Source organism: Prenolepis imparis, unplaced genomic scaffold (assembly GCF_030444845.1).
Source record: "Prenolepis imparis isolate NDT839.2.m4 unplaced genomic scaffold, iyPreImpa1.0 SCAF_2, whole genome shotgun sequence".
NCBI lineage: Eukaryota > Metazoa > Arthropoda > Insecta > Hymenoptera > Formicidae > Prenolepis > Prenolepis imparis.
In genome coordinates, this window is record NW_028141160.1 from 5,325,587 (window position 1) to 5,344,570 (window position 18,984).

An 18,984-nucleotide genomic window follows, 5' to 3' on the forward strand; every position below is an offset into this window, starting at 1 on the left:
CGGAGCTCATCCCTCCGACTCAGATCCATGTCTATATTTCCTAGGAAAGGGAGAAGAGTTAACCGTCATTGTCGTCTATGTCGACGATATACTGCTCGCAACTCGCGACCCTACAATTGTTACCAGATTTCGAAAAGAAATGTCTAAGCAATTAGATATCAAGGACCTGGGTGAAGTACACTACTGTCTAAATATAGAATTCAATACAAATCACGAGGAAGTAACCATGGATCAACGAGGATACATAGATGATATTCTCAAGCGATTCGGGATGAACGATAGCAATCCCGTCAGTACTCTGGTAGATGTCAGTGTAAAACTGACAAAGACAGAAAAAGACACAGGCGAAGAAGAGAACTATCCGTATCGAGAACTCGTAGGCGCATTGACCTACCTGGCAGTCACAACGCGCCCTGACATCAGTTTTGCCGTCAGTTATCTAGGACAATTTAATAATTGTTACAGCAAAGAACACTGGACTGCCGCCAAACGGGTCCTCCGTTATCTGAAGGGATCCAGGGAACTCGGATTAGTTTTTCGAAAAAGCCCGGAGCCTGTTCAAGGATTCGTCGACGCCGATTGGGGAAGCTGCCCTGAGGACCGACGATCATACACCGGTTTCTTATTCAAATTATCCGGTAGCCCCATCTCTTGGGACTCAAGGAAGCAACCGACGGTCGCTTTGTCTTCTACGGAGGCAGAGTACATGGGACTGTCAGAATGCACCAAAGAAGCTATCTATTTACGCAGATTCCTGGAGCAGCTGGGTTTTCCCGAACTGGCTGACATCACAATTCTCAACGACAACCTGGGAGCTCTAAAGTTGGCTCAAAACCCGACCTATCACTCCCGGAGCAAGCATATTGATATGCGCCACGACTTCATCAGGGGTGCTCTGAGTAACGGCCTTCTGAGGATCGGACACGTCTCAACCAACGACATGCCGGCGGACATCCTCACGAAGGGACTTCCCGGACCGAAGCATTCGAGATGCATCGAGATTTCCGGACTTCGATACATTCCCTGTAAACAAGTCTGATCGCGGATCGAGGAGGGGTGTTAGCGTGTGACGCGTTTCTATATACGATCAACGATCTTCCGAGTATAGCACCGTCATCTGGCGGTTCGTCTAGTAATTGCTCCACCGCGATTTCCGCGCCCGTTTTCTTTTACTTCCGCTTCCTTCACAACGTCTTGTCGCTTCGTGTCCACGCCGCGCTCACAGAATTCTTTATAATACAGAATAAACCTTGTTCAGCATTAAGTGCGTGATTAATATTCGTATCCCGAGTTTCGATCCCGTATTCCTCTAATATTATTTTCTGTTTTATTATTGTTAGCTAATATAATATTAAAGTACAAATATACAAAGTTATAAAAAGAGTCACATATTTTGAGAGCATATTTAATCCAAACAAGAAAATAAAGCTAATTAATTCAAAGATTTTAATTGTAGAACACCTGTTAATTACATTTTTTTTGTTCTGATCAATCTATTTGTTCTCAAAAATTCTTTTATTTAACATCTTATGTATATAAATATAATGTAATATATTAATAAATTTGCCAATTATTACATTTAGAACTTTTATAATCGATAGTTTGTGGCATTTGTATATAAAAGTATGAACAAGTATTACAGGGTACACATTTTTGTATTTGATGATAATTTTTTAATGTTTATATTTAAGAATATTGAAAATTCAAGTTTTAGGGATGGAAGAAATTGAAGCAGACAATAAAAGCTTATTAATAATATTGGATTTTATCTAGTATTAGAAATTACACATTGTGCACATAATTCAAGCAAGGCTTTAACATATTGTTAATTCCAACAATTTACTTTTTATTCTATACAGATTGAAATCTCGTCAATGGATATGGAATTATTTTGCAAAATATGACGAAGATAATGCAGTATGTTATATTTGTGATGAAATATACAAACTGTATTTTGAAAAGAAAGTTATTAGAAAACATATAAAAAAATGCATGAAGAAATTTATGCATCAAGAGAGTTGCCCTATACTTCATCAGGAAACGAATTTAAATGTAATAATTGTACTATGATTTATGAAAAACGTATTAATATATATTCTGCAATGATGAAACACATGGAAGGTAAACATAAGCTTTGTGCATAAACAGCATATAAATTCAACACTTGGGTACTGAACACATTTGAGGTCACTCAGAAATGCGAAACTTGCGAACAGATTGATATGAATAATTCTTTTAATCTAATGATACATTTATCTCAATCTCATAATACCTCGGTACCTTCTGAACATATACCAACGGGGTAAGAGAAACATCGATAAATTGATTTATTACTATTTTGTTTTCTTTCAATCATTAATATACATTTTTTTATGCAATGAACAAAATTATGCATAATGAATAATAATATATAAAATTTAGATTTGTAGAATATGTTTATTACAAATGTAAATATTTGAGTCAACTTATTAACTTATAATTAGTTAATATTTATTAGTTTTATTATTAGTTTATGTTTGACAAATGTATAATGAACAAATCTATGGCAGTCCGATGGGTTCCCCGCTATCACCTATTCTAGCTGATATGGTCATGGATAACCTCGAAACTCATTGCTTAAACTCGTTGAATGTCAAGGTTCCTGTTTATTATAGATACGTAGACGATATTTTCGCCATAGTACCACACACAAAAATAGATGAAATAGTTACTACCTTTAACAACTACCATGAACGTTTAAACTTTACATACGAGATTAAATGTAATATATCCCCCTATCAATTTTTTAAACACCACTGTTATCCGACATGGCAACAATCTTATAACTGACTGGTTTAGAAAACCCACATGGTCGGGTAGATACATAAACTTTTTTCGAACCATCCTTTCAAATACAAAATCAATACCATTTATAATTTAGTTGACCATGCTGTTTTACTTGCTGATTATCAATTTCACGGAAAAAATATAAAGATAGTAAAAAACATTTTACGTAACAATGGGTTCCCTAAAGAAATCATTGAACGTTCCATATCACGAAGAATCAATATCTTGAAATATCGAAAAAACAATTATAATGACACCATTGATAACGTGGAGAGTAGCAGTGCGGTAAAGATAAAGAAAAAAGAAAAACAAATCATTACATTTCTCTACCATATGTAAAAGGTATAAGTGAAGATATCAAACGGGCATTAAAACATAATGGTTTAAATGTCGTCTACAAAATACCAAAAAAACTAAACACCTTAATTAAGCGTAGTAAAGACAATTTATCTAAAGACTTTAGAACTAATATAACATATAAAATTGACTGTAATGATTGTACAGCCTCTTACACATATAGGCCAAACAAAAAGACATCTTTGTACGCGTATGAAAGAACATTTCAACAATATAAAATTACATCCGACATGTCACTCAGTCGTAAGCAAACATAGAGTGGAACTAGGACACGAATTCGATTGGAAATCTGCTAATATATTGCATTGCGAAAAACATGTAAAGAAGAGAGAAATAGCCGAAATGTTTTTTATTAAAAAATTTGACAATACAATTAATTCACAGAAGGACATTGAGAGTTTGATTAATATTTATGACAAAATAATAAAGGTCGCTTAGTCTGTTTTTACCTGCTATTTTAAATTAGTTCTTGACGAATGTTTATAGTGACAACATGTGTTTCTTTCTCTCTTCTACTTATAATCTCTAAAATTTGTTTTTTTAAAATTGAATTTACAAGTAAGTTGATTTCCCCTTGATTGATTTATTGTTTCTTATTATTATTCCATACCTAATTTTATATATAAAAATTGTAGTGCACTTCACTTGAAAAGGACCACAACCACATGGTCGAAACGTTGTGAATTTGGAAATAAAGAATATTTGCTAGTTTGGTCAAACAAATCCTTTATATTTTTTAAGTTTATAAATAATAATTTTTAAAAATCCGTTATAGTCAGTGTTTGCTGTTATCTAAATAAAATTATATAGATGATCATCTAGATGAAATTTTGGCGTTATCTTATCTTTATATAGATAATTTAAAAATGTATTATCTATATCTGCATCTTAGATAAAAAAAAGTGTTACTAAATGATCTAAAATAATATTCAGATAATTTGATTTAGAGTTTCATAGCACATGAAAATATTTTAAGTAGTAGAACTTGAGCAGTAAACGATAAAAACTTATAAATAAAAAACTATGAATATATTTTTATATCTCTTTTATAATTTCCATTTTTTTTATTTTACATTACATTTTTATTTATTTACATTTTTTAACTGTTTACATAAGCGATTTTAAAAATAATATTATCTGGAAGTTATCTAGATGAATCGTCATATAATTTTATCTTTTATCTAGATATATTTAAAACAAAATTATCTTCATCTTATCTAAGATGAATTTACATATTTTTATCTCATCTTTATCTAGCTAAATTTAAAATCATCTAAGCACAACACTGGTTATAGTTATGTTATTATAAATATGGTATTTATTATAGAAGGAGCCTTTATATTCTTAATATGTTATTATATTTCTATAGGTTTTCACTCTTATTATATTGTGAGTTCTTCCTATATAAGTCCTTACCATTTTTTAAAGTGATTGTCTCATCTCGTCCCATATCTGAAAGAAAATTAAACATGAGCAATTATTAAATGTGGATAAAGCTCTGATTATACACACACAAATTAAAACATAGAAACTACATAATTTTTTCTGTCAATGCATAAAAAAACATTTCATTGACTCATATCTTTGCCAAAGTTACAAATATATTTTAGTATTAAAATAAATAGAATTCACATATGAATAATTGCCAACCTGTATAGCATTTACTTTGTTGCAAGCTTCGTGTAAATAAGAACTGTATACATACCAATGTATGCAGACAAGCTGATATTTTTCACAATTTATTTTAAAACATTCTCCTTTTTGAATTATAGCACTGAAAACAACATAAATTAATATATATATATTTGCAGGATAACAAAGTAAAAGAATTACTGAACGGCTTCAGATAGTTTCAAATATAAATTATATTATACTAACAATTCTGGTTCATATCGATAGTGTGTTGGTAAGTCGGGCAACTTTATCACATCGCAACGTAAACCAAGTCTTCTAGCCACGCTATGATATATTATGTATAAAACAATTTTTCGGCCACATTTATTTTTTAAGACCTATTACAGATATTACAAAAGTTAATTAAAACGATAGTATGTTTAATATCTATAACAAACATATGCTCACACAGCAATAGTTGGCCATAATTATAATAAGATCTATAATAACTTACATTATTTATACACCCCTGGTGGAAATAATTTTACAACAATTTACATACTTCTATGAAAAATTAAAACTTTCAACAACAAATCTCAACTTTTTACAAATTCATGAAAATTGTAAAAATTCATGGTAAGTTGTAATAAGTTGTACTCAGTTGTAAAAAATATTTACAAATTTTTAGGAGTTTCAACAATTTTTTATGAACATTTTTCGTATATTGTAAAAGTTGTAGAATTTTTTTAAAAATTACAAATTTCTACAATATATCACTAAACGTAATGTAGTTGTAGAAAATCACAACTTTCTAAGTAAATTTATGAAAAATTACAAATATCTGATGGAATAATTTTACAATAATTTATGTATTTCTACTAAAAATAATAATTTTTAACAACAAATCATAACTTTACAAATTTTAGAAAATTGGAGAAATTCATGATAAGTTGTAATAATATTGTTGTGAGTTGTAAAAAATTTTTACAAAGTTTCTACAAACATTTTTAAAAGTATTGTAATAGTAAGTTGTAGAAATTGTAATTATCAAAAATCACAACCATTCACATTATTCTACAACTTTTCACAAACATTTTTAAGAACAAATATATAACTATTTAAGGCGAATGAGGGAACATTGATCATAGTCATCATACTTCTGCATGAAAAATATCTAGAAAGAGGTCACTGCTCGCATCCGAAAAATGTTCATATGCTTTGTGTATCGTAACATCATCTATGCGTGGACGAATGGATGATTTGTAGATATTTTTCATGCAGAACTATGATGATACTGTATCAATGTTCCTACTGTAATAATATTCCCCCACTACCCCTACAACTTTTTACAACAGAAAAAAACAACATTAAAAAAATTATCATGATATAAAGCTAAGTAGCAAAGAAATGTTTAAAAAAATGTTTGAAACTCATTTTCTAAGATATTTAAAAAACGTTAAAATAATTGGTTGTCCCTTTTTATTCATTAAAAAAACGTTTATTTTAATGTTAATAATGTATTTAATGTTATTAATGTTATTAATGTTATTAATGTTATTAATGTTAATAATATATTTATAAATATTTTAATAAATATATTCATAAATTATTTTTTCGTAGTTATTTTCATATTTTTACAATATACATAATAAAATGTATAATGTAGGTCAATCATAGAATACATGTAAAAAGTTAATTTTTAAGGACTTATTTGTATATACAATCGCATAAACATATGTATAATGAAATTAATTGATCCATAAGCAAATGCATAAAATAGACCAATCAAGTTCCTCATGGATGTGATTATACAAATCTGGGTGCTTTCCAGCAATGACACAGTCCGACACTGTGTATCATTCTATCTTCTTTCAATACCAGTGAACATGAAAGATAGAATGATACACTGTGCCGCAATGTGTCGTTGCTGGAAAGCACCCTTTGTTTGCATAAGTCCTTAGGATACGTTTTCACCTGACGCTACGACATTACGTGTCCGATTACAATTGTCAGTCGGCAAAAAATTAAAAATTAATCCTCTGACAACCGCAACTGCCAAGCGCAACTAAAAATAACTTTTCAAAATTGCTACCTTTACGACTGGCGACGGGATATTTGCAATCTATTGTAAAATGATCTTTATAATTGCTTATAGAAAGTTGTAGATCTCAGATTTTACATAGAAAGTTGTAATTTTCTACAACTAAATTACGTAATGTGGTTGTAGAAAATCATAACTTTTTACGTAAATTTATAAAAAACTACAAACATGGACCAAATCGCGTCAAATCGCGTAGATTTGACGTAAAAATCACGTTGAAATAATTCAAAAACTTGTAATTATATAATAAAAAATCATAGTTTTCACATAATTTCGCGTAAAAAATTGTAAAGTTATTTTCACCAGGGACATGTTCTCAAAATTTCTATATAAATAAATGCATGATCGAAAGTTTAATTTGTCAAACATATATTCGTAGAGCATATCCATTATTTGCTTTTCTTCAACATCATTCCATATATTCTCGTCGAAATTGTTGTTTTTCCAATAGTCTAATGTTTCAGCGGACGTCGAGAATATTGGATGATCGGGATGCTTTTCCTTGAGGCATTTCATTACCTCATGTGCCATTTTATCTAATGATGCTTTCACCTCCGAGTAAGATACACACTTTTGAATAAATTGTGCCATAAAAACAGCAGTTATTTCTAAAAGCTGCACTTTGCCAGGTTTTTCTAGAAATATTTTCCATTCTTGTCTCGTTTCGTGTAGTCTTCTATAGTGAGATCTCTTTATATTGCAATAACTCTCGATTAAATCGCGATTGGTTTTTCTGAAAAATTTATATATTAAGTATACAATAAGTATATTAATCTATGAAGACAACAGTACTATAATATATATATATATATATATATATATATATATATATATACATATATATTTAAAGAACACAAACATATTTTATAATTAACATGAATACTTACGAATATTCTTTTTCATTTTCATTTATTTCAGATTGTTTTTCCGTATTAGTATAGTTTTTTTCATCGCCGCTCTTACTTTGAAATAAGTCGTCCTTAACCTGAAAATAGAAAATCTAATTAATATTAATAGATTAATTTTATTTAAATCAGTAACCAAATTTTTTAATGTTTTTCGTATAGCGATTTTGTTGAGATTTTGATTTTGTGTACAGAGAGGGTTTTTAATGGGTGAGAGACCTACACTCCCCTGCTACACCGGGGATGCATAACACATTTTTTACATCTATTGCAAATAAAATAACTGTAGTATTCACGCGCGTAGCGCGGACTTAAAAGCTAGTTATACACTCGTCAACAAAATTAACGCATATGTATTTTAAGTCAAAATTTCGCATAATTTCAAATAAGCATAACTCCGCTAAAAATGATCGGATTTGAAAAATTTTTTTTTCACTGTCAAGCTTGAAGTCTCTACTTTAAAAACCATTCGTCAGATTTTTAATTTATCCTCCCTCCCCGTACGCCACTGCTTCAAAAGTAAGGACGTGTTTTGTCTCTAAAAAATTGCGTACTTTGACGCACTCCACGGAGTGGAATAAATTTTTTTCGCAAATCTTATCATAACTATCGTAAAATGTGGACTTTTTACTACAAATTTAAAAAAAAAGCAAAGTTCGTACGATTTTTTTTCGCGGAGTTATTACATATGAAAGTTACCCATACATTTTTTCGTAAGATACTTACGATAAAATTATTATTGGAATTTTTTGGTGTAGAAATAAAAAATGTATTCCGATTTAATGTTTGTTGAAAGTTGATTTCCTTCTCTGTTGGTATATATATATTTCTGAAAAATTATTATAACATTATAGATAAAACAATAAGTGTACGTTACGTTATGACATTACATCTATGTTATATTAGATGTTTGTTGTGTTAGTGGTGATAATTTTATAGCAGATTGGCGGCAATAATCTCACAGAACGACTTTCTGACGATCTTTGACTAGCTCTGCTGCATTTGTGCCGTCAATCTGCCTTTAAATCAATATTTTCATCAAACATTTTTATATATTAAAAAAAAGAAGAAGAAAAGAAAAGGACGCAAACATGCTTTCTGAAGCAAAGAAAAAAAATTGTAATTATCACTATTTATAAACTTGCAAACATGCAAACATTTACCATATATATTTTATTATAAAATATATAAATTATAAAATAATTTTTTATGTTAATTTAAATACTTACAAAAACACATCTTTTGTAAATATATTTTGTTTGTCCGATGCATTCTGAAAATATAAAATTTTAAATATATTAATAAATTTATATATACAGGGTGTTTTGTACCCAGTGAATCACTGATGTACAGTTAGATCTCCGGTGTCATTTGGAGACAATCTTTTCTCAGCGAAAATGTCAAGGGAGGTAATCATTTCTTACATTTTCTTGATATTTGCTATCATGTATCTTTGTAACTAAGCCTTAAATTAAAATTATGTTAAAGTAAATTCTATCTGAAATTAACTGTAGAATGTGATTTTATTAATATTATATTTCAACAAGACTTAGTTTGAGAAAAACCTTGTATTTTCAGTCGCTTATAATTTGAAAATTATTTACTCAACATTTTCACTGAGTGAACATCGTTTCCAAATGACGTCGAGACTCTACTGTAAATCAGTGATTCGCTGGGTATGGGACACTGTATATTTAATATGTTTTTAATGTGTTTAATATATATTTTTAATTATAAATTTTTAATATATTTAATATACAACAAAGTTATATTAGAATAAATGGATCATTTACAGTATTTGTACTGCTCGACGCGTGGTCTCGCAGTGGGGTTATGTATATAATGATTTCAAAGCGTTCTGTCGTTGTTTGAAACTATCCTTTATGCTCAGAACTACAAAAACTTCCTTTACTCGTGCATTTACAAAAGCGTTTTCACGTGCACGCGCGTTCCCTCTCCCAGTCCTTTTTCGGAAGTACTCCTCCTTTCTAATTTGTTCGCTGCGCGCGCTGATAGCGCTGATCATGCCAGACGCGGCCGTCCGCGCCACTCAGTCGCAAGCTTAATCGTCGCTTGCTCGAACAGTATTGATGTCTGTTTTGGTGAGATCTGTTACATGTAATAAATTATATTGTAATTCAGACAGAGCTGGAACATTTCTTACGTCTTCTCTACTTTTGTCTAAAAATTTTCTGAAAAATTATTAAAACAAATCTTAAATTTTTATAAACTATTGCAAAAGAAAATACATTTTCTTATATATATATATATATATATATATATATATATTTTGATATATTATAAAGTATACATATACATTTACATATACATGTACATATACAATACATTTTCTATAAGATCTTGATATATTATAAAGTATACATATATGTATACTTATAAACATAGGTATATACTGTATATACATATATATGTTTCCGAGTCTCGATTTTATTATAATATAAATACATTTTATTATAAAAACTATAACTCGTAAAATAATATTTTATATAATTAATGTGAATACTTACAAATTTTGATTAATACCGGTTTCTTCGTTTTTTTTGCTTGTAATATCCTGTAAATGAAAATAAAAATAAAATTAAATTAAGATGATTGTGTGTGCTGATATATTGAAATGCAATAAATAAGTTTATGGACCAGCTAAATGAACAAGTAGGAAGATGTCAAATTAAAAGATGTGTGAATGATAGTTCTCATTTATTAAATCTACTTTATTCAAATATAAACGTTTCGACTTTACTTATTATTAGTCTTCTTCAATATATAAAGTAAAAATCGCAAGTAATTAAAGTGAATGATTAATCAGCACAATGTGTAGATCAAACCATAACGGCGAAATAAATATATAATCAATATATGTGTGAAGATTAAAACATAAGACCAAAGACAATTCTAGGTGATTTAGGGTCATAAAAATGAAAATGTTATAGAACGAGAGTAAACAACAATAAAAAACCATGACAGTATGTAAAGCCTACGGCACACGGTGCGTGTTTTCGTGTTAAATCGCATGTGAATGACCATGCGATCTAACATGCTAGCTAACATGCTAGCTATGAAGCTAGAAATTTTGTACACTGCGTGCTGTCATGTGTGTTAGCATGCTAGTTTTCAAAGATAGAACCGGTGCTATTTTTGCTGCGTGATTTGTGAAATAAATCAAATATCATGACATGTGTCAATTAGCAATGCACGACAGTAAGTCGTTATATATACATATATTATTATTATTATTATTATATATATACATACACAATATTATCTCTATATATAAGTGCCGTCCGTCTGTATGTATGTACGCGAACTACTTCTACATTTATGGACCGATTCTCACGAAATTGGTACCAAAGTGTTGCAAATTCTTCGGGGAAGGCTGCTATGTGGTTTTTTTTTTAATTTTTATACACCCACGCATCCACCCACGCGCATGCGCATTTATGGACCGGTTTTCACGAAATTGGTACCAAAATTTCGCAAATTTTTCGAGGATGGCGATGATGTTGTTTTTTTTTTAAATTTTACATCTCCACCCACGCACCCACCCACGCATTAACACATTTATTGACCGATTTTCATGAAAATGGTACCAAAATTTCGCAAGTGTTGCAAATTTTTCGGGGATGGCTGCTATGTGGTTCTTTTTTTAAGTTTTGCCCACCCACGCACCCACTCACGCACCCACCCACGTATCCACCCACGCGCATGTGTTTTACAAGATTTTTTACAAGATTTCTACGCCAATGTGTTTAGAATGATCAAAAAAATCCTACTATGCGGTTTAAAAAAATTTTTTTTCTTTTTTATATAGGAGGCTGTTTTCGCGGCGAAAAAAATTGTTTTTTTAATTTCTATGCTAATGGGTTCAGAACGTTTCAAAACATCGTACTATGTGGTTTTTTTTTAATGACATACCCATCTACGCACCCACCCACGCATTTACACATTTGATGACCGATTTTTTCGAAATTAGTAACAAAATTTTGCAAATTTTTCAGGGAAAGCTAATATGTGGTTTTTTAAGTTTTGCACCCCCACTCACGCATCCACCTACGCGCGCGCGCATTTATGGATTGATTTTATTTCGCAAATTTTTTCTATATATATAAATACCGTCTGTTTGAGCCCGTTATATTAAAGATTTATTCAAATTAGAAACTTACACATTCCTTTCTTAACAATCTATTTGGGGTGATATGAGTTTTAATATTCAAATCACCCCTTAGAGGTGATATGAGTTTAAATTTTCTTATATGTCATTTAATAAATGACTATATACATAAGTTGCTGATTTCAAATGATAAATGTCAATGCTAAATGTCATCATGGTTGAAGAAAATATTATAATAAATGGAATAAATGGAAATGAAAGACAATGTATAACAATAAACGAAATAAAGGCACAGAGTGAAAATGAAAACATCGACGAAATGAATAGACTGAAAGAAATAGAAGAATTTAAAAACGGTAAATAAAAAAAATAATTTATTACTTAATTATAAATTTTAATTTAAATATTTTTTTAATTTTCAATTTATTTTTATAATTCAAATAATTATTTATAATTAAAAAATTTTAGTGCTCGAAGATGGACTCGATGAGTTATTAATAGAAACATTGAGTGATTTTGAAAAACAAGAGGAGAATAAAAAAAAGGATAAGAAGAAAGGATTTATAGAGGAAGTTAAGAAAAAAGATAAAAAGCGAAAGGATAATGAAAATGATGACAATAAGAATGAGAAAAATAAGAAAAAAAAATTTAATTAAAAAAGATTTTTTTTAAAGGTTTTTTATATAAATATTTATATATATATCCGTATTTATATGTATCTATATCTATAATATATATCTATTTATTAAAAAATATATAATATGTATATGTGTGTATTTATTTAATATTTATAGATATCTACTACATATTAATATAATTAATAATAATTTTGCTTCCACGGCCACGTTCGCGTCCACGGCCACGTCCGCGTCCGCGTCCTCGGCCTCTTCCAGCTGTTGCCCACCGAGTTTTGTATTTTGCTGTAAAAAAATATATAAAATTTAAGTTTTTGGTTATATTATTTACTACTTATGTATATTTTTATTTATTATTATTTATCATTATAATATATTTACGTTGAAACGTATCCTTTTCACCTGCAGGCTGTGGATTTTCAGCAGCCTGCAGTGGTGGCTGTGGATTGTCAACAGCCTGCAGTGGTGGCTGAGGATTGTCAGCAGTCACCACTGCAGGTTGTGGATTCTCAGCAGCCACCACTGCAGGCTGTTGCTTGGTCAAAGCAGCGGCCAGTTGCCGTTGCAGCTCCTGTAATTGTGACTTCAAGATGTTGTTTTCGTCAAAAATTTTTTCGCTGCTGATGTGATTCTAAAAAAGAAATATATAGATTAATAATCTTAATTTCTCTCTCTCTTTCTCTCTCTCTCTCTCTCTCTCTCTCTCTCTCTCTCTCTCTCTCTCTCTCTCTCTCTCTCTCTCTCTCTCTCTCTCTCTCTCTCTCTCTCTCTCTCTCTCGCGCGCGCGCACGCACACGCAACGCGCACACACACGCAACGCGCACACACACGCAACGCGCACACACACGCACGCACTCGCGCGCACGCACACATACACACACACACATCTATTTATTCTTTCTCTTTCTCTTAACCTAAGTCTCTCTCTCTATCTTTTTCTCTTAATCTTATTCTCTCTTTCTTTTTCTTAATCTCATTCTCTCTCTTTCACTATGTCAATCCTTTCTCTCTTTCACTAAAAATTAAATTTACTTACATTATGCTGAGTTTCTGAGTTGCACGTATTTTCATTGCTTTTTTTCTCTTTAGACATTTTGACATTGGACTATTGGACATGAGCTCCAAAAAACATTTGAAGCCTTCCCCGAAGAATTTGCAACACTTTGGTACCAATTTCGTGAGAATCAATCCATAAATGTAGAAGTAGTTCGCGTACATACATACAGACGGACGGCACTTATATATAGAGATATAATTTAATATTTCACGTATGTATGTATATGTGCATAGCACGTAAAATGTTTTGTTCATTCTCTATAATTATTACAATTATTATGATTATCAGTTCGCGTAATTATTTTCCACGATAAACGATCTTTCAAAATTAATAGTTTATTTACTATTTGTTGTATGTGAGTGTAATTTTGTCAAAATCACCCCTTAGGGATGATACGAGTTTTTACGTTCTTGACGAGTGTCATTTCATAAATGATTATATACATAAGTCGATGGTTTCACATTAAATCACGTTAAATGTCATCATGGATAGATTGAATGAATAGAAAATGTTATAATAAATGAAATCGGCATAACAAAGAAGAAGGAATCAAAGGTGTAAAAGTTTACGAGAAACGAGTTAGTGACAGACGAAGTTATAACGTTGAAGAAGGAGAGTGAAGAGAGAGACGGTACATTTTTAAATAATTATATATAGCCGATTATTGTCGAGATTTTTACTGTAGCTGATTTAAATAAAAATTTCGGATGTTGAATTAATTTAATTAAATTTATTATTAATTTACTGCACCCCACGAAGGGTGCCAGGCTCCTATTGCGATTTATTCTTATTTTATTAATTTTAATTAGAGAGCCAATTTTGAATAATTGTTTAGAATATATTTGTAATAAATGAGTTTAAAATTTGTAATTAATATTTTTTAATAATTACATTTTTATCACATTTTTCTTATATAAAAAAATTACTTCTAAGATATTCGAGATTAAATTAAATTATTACAAAAAGGCTGTTGTCCGCCGATACAGAGCTGCTGTGCGCCTGTAAAAAAAGGCTGCTGTGCGCCTCTAAAAAAAGGCTGCTGTGCGCCTGTAAAAAATGGCTGCTGTGCGCTGATACAGAGCTGCTGTGCGCCTGTAAAAAAAGGCTGCTTTGCGCCTGTAAAAAAGGGTTGCTGTGCGCCTGTAAAAAACGGCTGCTGTGCGCCGATACAGAGCTACTGTGCGCCTGTAAAAAAAGGCTGCTTTGCGCCTGTAAAAAACGGTTGCTGTGCGCCTGTAAAATAAGGCTGCTGTGCGTCTGTAAAAAAAGGCTGCTGTGCGCCTATACAAAGAATTAATATAAAACAGAATAAACATAAGACAGAAATCCATCAAGAAAATCGATCAATCTATATATATAAGTAGTTTGCATAAAATAAAAATTCTGATGTACTTCGAGCAATATTATTGCTATATAATATAAAGTAATTTATTTCCTAAATATATATCAATTATAAAAAATAATTACAAGTATCCTTCAAAAGAGAAAAGGTGGAAATTTGTATAAAGTGAGTCGCGAAAGCAAGCGCTTACGACAAACGCGAAAAATTGAGAGTTCGGAGGAAAGATCTGAACGACTCGAAGCTAATGCTCAAAGAAATTCTCAGCAGAGGGCCAATGAAAATGATGACGCAAGGTCTCAACGACTCGAAGCTAATGCTCAAAGAAATTCTCAGCAGAGGGCCAATGAAAATAATGAAGCAAGATCTCAACGACTCGAAGCTGATGCTCAGAGACATGCTCAGAGAAGGCATCAAACTAGACAATTAAATCATCACATTGCGCTAATTGCCAAGGACCATGAAATAAATGTGCCAGTTCATACACTTGGCCAAATGAATGTAGAATGCCAATTTTGCAAATAATAAACTTTGCATGTGAAAAATCTAAAGATGGAAAATTTACATATTGTTGCCAAAAGGGCAAGATTCAATTAAAGCCAATAAATTGTCCTGATTTTATAAAAAAATTATACATTGGAAATGATTTTGCTTCAAAAAATTTCTTAAATAATATTCGTTCATATAATAGTGCTTTAGCTATGGCTTCAATGGGTGCGCCGGGAAATAGAAATCCATTGGATGTTGTGAACAATGCTCCTTATTGCTTAAAGATTCATGGGCAATATCATCATTTAACTTCAACAGCAATGCGCCCAGCGGATGGGCAAGCTCCGCGATTTGCACAGCTTTACTTTTTAGATACAGAAGAAGCTGTAAATCATAGAATGAATAACAAAGCTAATAAGGAGTGTGATTCAGAAATAATGAAAGAGTTGTCAAGTTTTATGGTTCAATGCAATGAATTTGCAAAAACATTCAAGATGATGCGTCAAGTTGAACAAGATCTTAATCCGATAGGAAATAAAACCATAAATTTAATGTTGTCTTTTAGAAAAAATCCTCAACAAGATCAAAGAAGATACAATGCTCCACAAGCAAATGAAATAGCTATGGTCTTTAAGAATGTAGATGGTGAGCCTCTATTTGAAAGAGACGTTCGGATTTATAATAAAAATTCGAACGATGTTCAACAAATATCAATTCTAGACAAAAGGTGTGACCCAATGTGTTATCCTTTGTTATATCCATGGTAACGATGGATGGCATTCAGAACTTAAATCATATAATCCTAAATATCCAGGATTCAAAATAACTCAAATGGATTATTATGCTCACCTGTTAGCACCAAGATTAGAATTTAGTCAATTTAAAAAGGCAGGCAAATTGAGATGTCAATTTATACTTGATGCCTATATGAAAACTGAAGCAAATAGGCTTAATTATATTAAATTAAATCAACCTCAATTAAGAGCAGAACTTTATTCGGGATTAATGGATCACCTAGATAATCGAGCACAAAATGAAGGAATTACAGCTGGTATACCTGTGATATTACCATCTTCATTTATGGGCAGTCCAAGAAACATGCAAGAAAGGTACCAAGATGCTATGTCTTTGGTAAGAAAGTTTGGTAAACCAGATATTTTTCTTACAATGACTTGCAATCCTCAATGCCCAGAAATTAAGGATAATCTTGATGGATGTTTAATAAAATTTCGACCAGATTTGGTCGCTAAAACATTTAACTTGGATGTCAAAGAGATTTTAAATGATCTAATTCATAATAAAATTTTTGGAAATATTATTGCTTATGCAGGTGTGATTGAATTTCAAAAAAGAGGACTTCCACATTTGCATTTACTTGCAATGTTGAGTGATGAAGATAAGCCCCGACTTCAAGAAGTTATTAACATGATGGTATGGGCTGAAATCCCTGATGAAGAAAGATATTCAGAACTTAATGTAAAAATTTTGAAGCACATGATTCATGGTCCTTGTGGAGATTCCTCCCACAGATATCCATGCACTGGAGACGATGGAAAATGTTCAAAAAGTTTTCCAAAAGAGTTTCGTGAAGAAACTAATGCTAATGTGAATGGATATCTTATGTATCAACGAAGAAATTTTGGTAAAAAATACATCGTTAGAGGCAAAGAAGTTGATAATCGATGGGTGGTGCCATATTCACCATATTTAATCATGAAATATGATCGACATATCAATTTGGAAATATGTTTATCGGTGAAGAGCGTAAAATACTTATATAAATATATTCATAAAGGATTTGACTGTGCTGCGATTGAAGTGCAAGCACGAGATGGCACAAGGCTAATTAAAATAGATGAAATTAACTCATTCCTGGATGCAAGATATATTAGTGCTCCAAAAGCAATGTGGAGACTGAACGGATACGATCTGTTTATGAGGTCTCATACAGTAATCAGATTGGCAGTTCATTTGCCTAATCGTCAAATGGTTTATTTTCGAGCAGGAAAAGAAGAGCAAGCTGCTCAGAGAGAGCTCACTCGAGATACTACGCTGACTGCATGGTTCAAATTAAATCAATCTGATGAAAATGCAGTGAATTTTATTTACACAGATATTCCTTATCATTATGTATATGATAAAAAAGAAACTAAGTGGAAGCCACGCAAAAAAGGTGGTGAAAAAATAATTTCAAGACTCTATACAGTAAGCATAAAAGATATTGAGAGATTTTATCTCCGTCTTCTTCTACTACATGTGACTGGAGCTAAATGTTTTGAAGATTTGAGAACTGTAAATGGAGTTCTTTATAATACATTTAAAGATGCAGCAATTGCAAAAAACTTGATAGAAACTGATAATCTTTGGGGAAAAACGCTGGAAGAAGCAACAGAATCGAATATGCCTGCACAACTTCGAGAATTATTTGCTTACATTTGCATCTTTGGAACTCCAACAGATGTACCAACTATTTGGAATAAATATAAACATTTCATGATTGAGGACTTTGTACATAACAATGTTGTAAATCCTGAAAATATGGCTTTAAACCATATACAAGGAATTCTGATAAATAATGGAAGTAGCTGTGAGAACTTCCAATTGCCAAATCCAACTCCAATAAATATTTACGTAACAGAGTATAATGTGGATGAAGAAAGAATACGTGGTGATTATTTATTATCGACACTAAATGCTGAGCAAAAGCACGTGTACGATATAGTCATGCGAGCAATTGAAAATGAAAATGAACCTCAGAGGTTATTTTTTATTGACGGGTTTGCAGGAAGTGGTAAAACATACCTATTTAACACATTTTTAAGTGTTATTCGAGAAAGAAACGAAATAATTCTTCCATGTGCTTCAACTGGAATTGCAGCCACACTTCTGAAAGGAGAAAGAACTTATCACTCTCTGTTTAAGCTTTCAATCCCAATTGATGATGGAGCTAAATCAAATATTAGAGGAAATTCTCAAGGTGCACGAGAATTGATTAATGTCAAATTAATCATATGGGATGAAGTGAGCATGACTGTTGGACATGCTTTAACAGCAGTTGATAAACTTTTAAAGGATTTGATGAAGAATCCTCGACCATTTGGAGGAAAAGTAATTTTATTTGCAGGAGATTTCAGACAAGTCTCCCAGTAGTGCCTCATGCACAAAAAGCAGCTATAATTGAATCGACTGTAAAATACAACCCTATATGGAGGAACGTAACTCAAGTTAAATTACAGCAAAATATGAGAACTGCGGAAGAAAAAGAATTTTCAAATTGGCTAATGCAACTCGGAGATGGTAAATTATCAAACACGGATGGACTACATCTCGATACAATTGAAATCCCCAAAGATTTTATATCAAAAGAATCTCTTATTAATGAGATTTTTGGTGATAGAATCACCATGGAACGGATTAGAGAAAATCCAGATCGAGCGATACTTTGTCCTAAAAATGAGGATACTTTTAAAATTAATGACGCAATCCTTTGTCAAATGGAAGGAGAGGAAAAGGAATATCTTTCAATTGACTT

General features: G+C 31.3%; 1 long non-coding RNA gene across 1 annotated transcript; it reads right to left on the minus strand.

Moving 5' to 3' along the window:
• Positions 1-4,516: 4,516 nt before the first annotated feature.
• LOC145948901 (uncharacterized) lies at positions 4,517-5,190 on the minus strand. Its single transcript, XR_014427498.1, has 3 exons — positions 5,062-5,190; positions 4,834-4,957; positions 4,517-4,635 (listed from the first exon to the last, which is right to left on the minus strand). It is a non-coding gene; the product is annotated as an uncharacterized LOC145948901 (long non-coding RNA).
• Between the last annotated feature and the right edge of the window lie 13,794 nt (positions 5,191-18,984).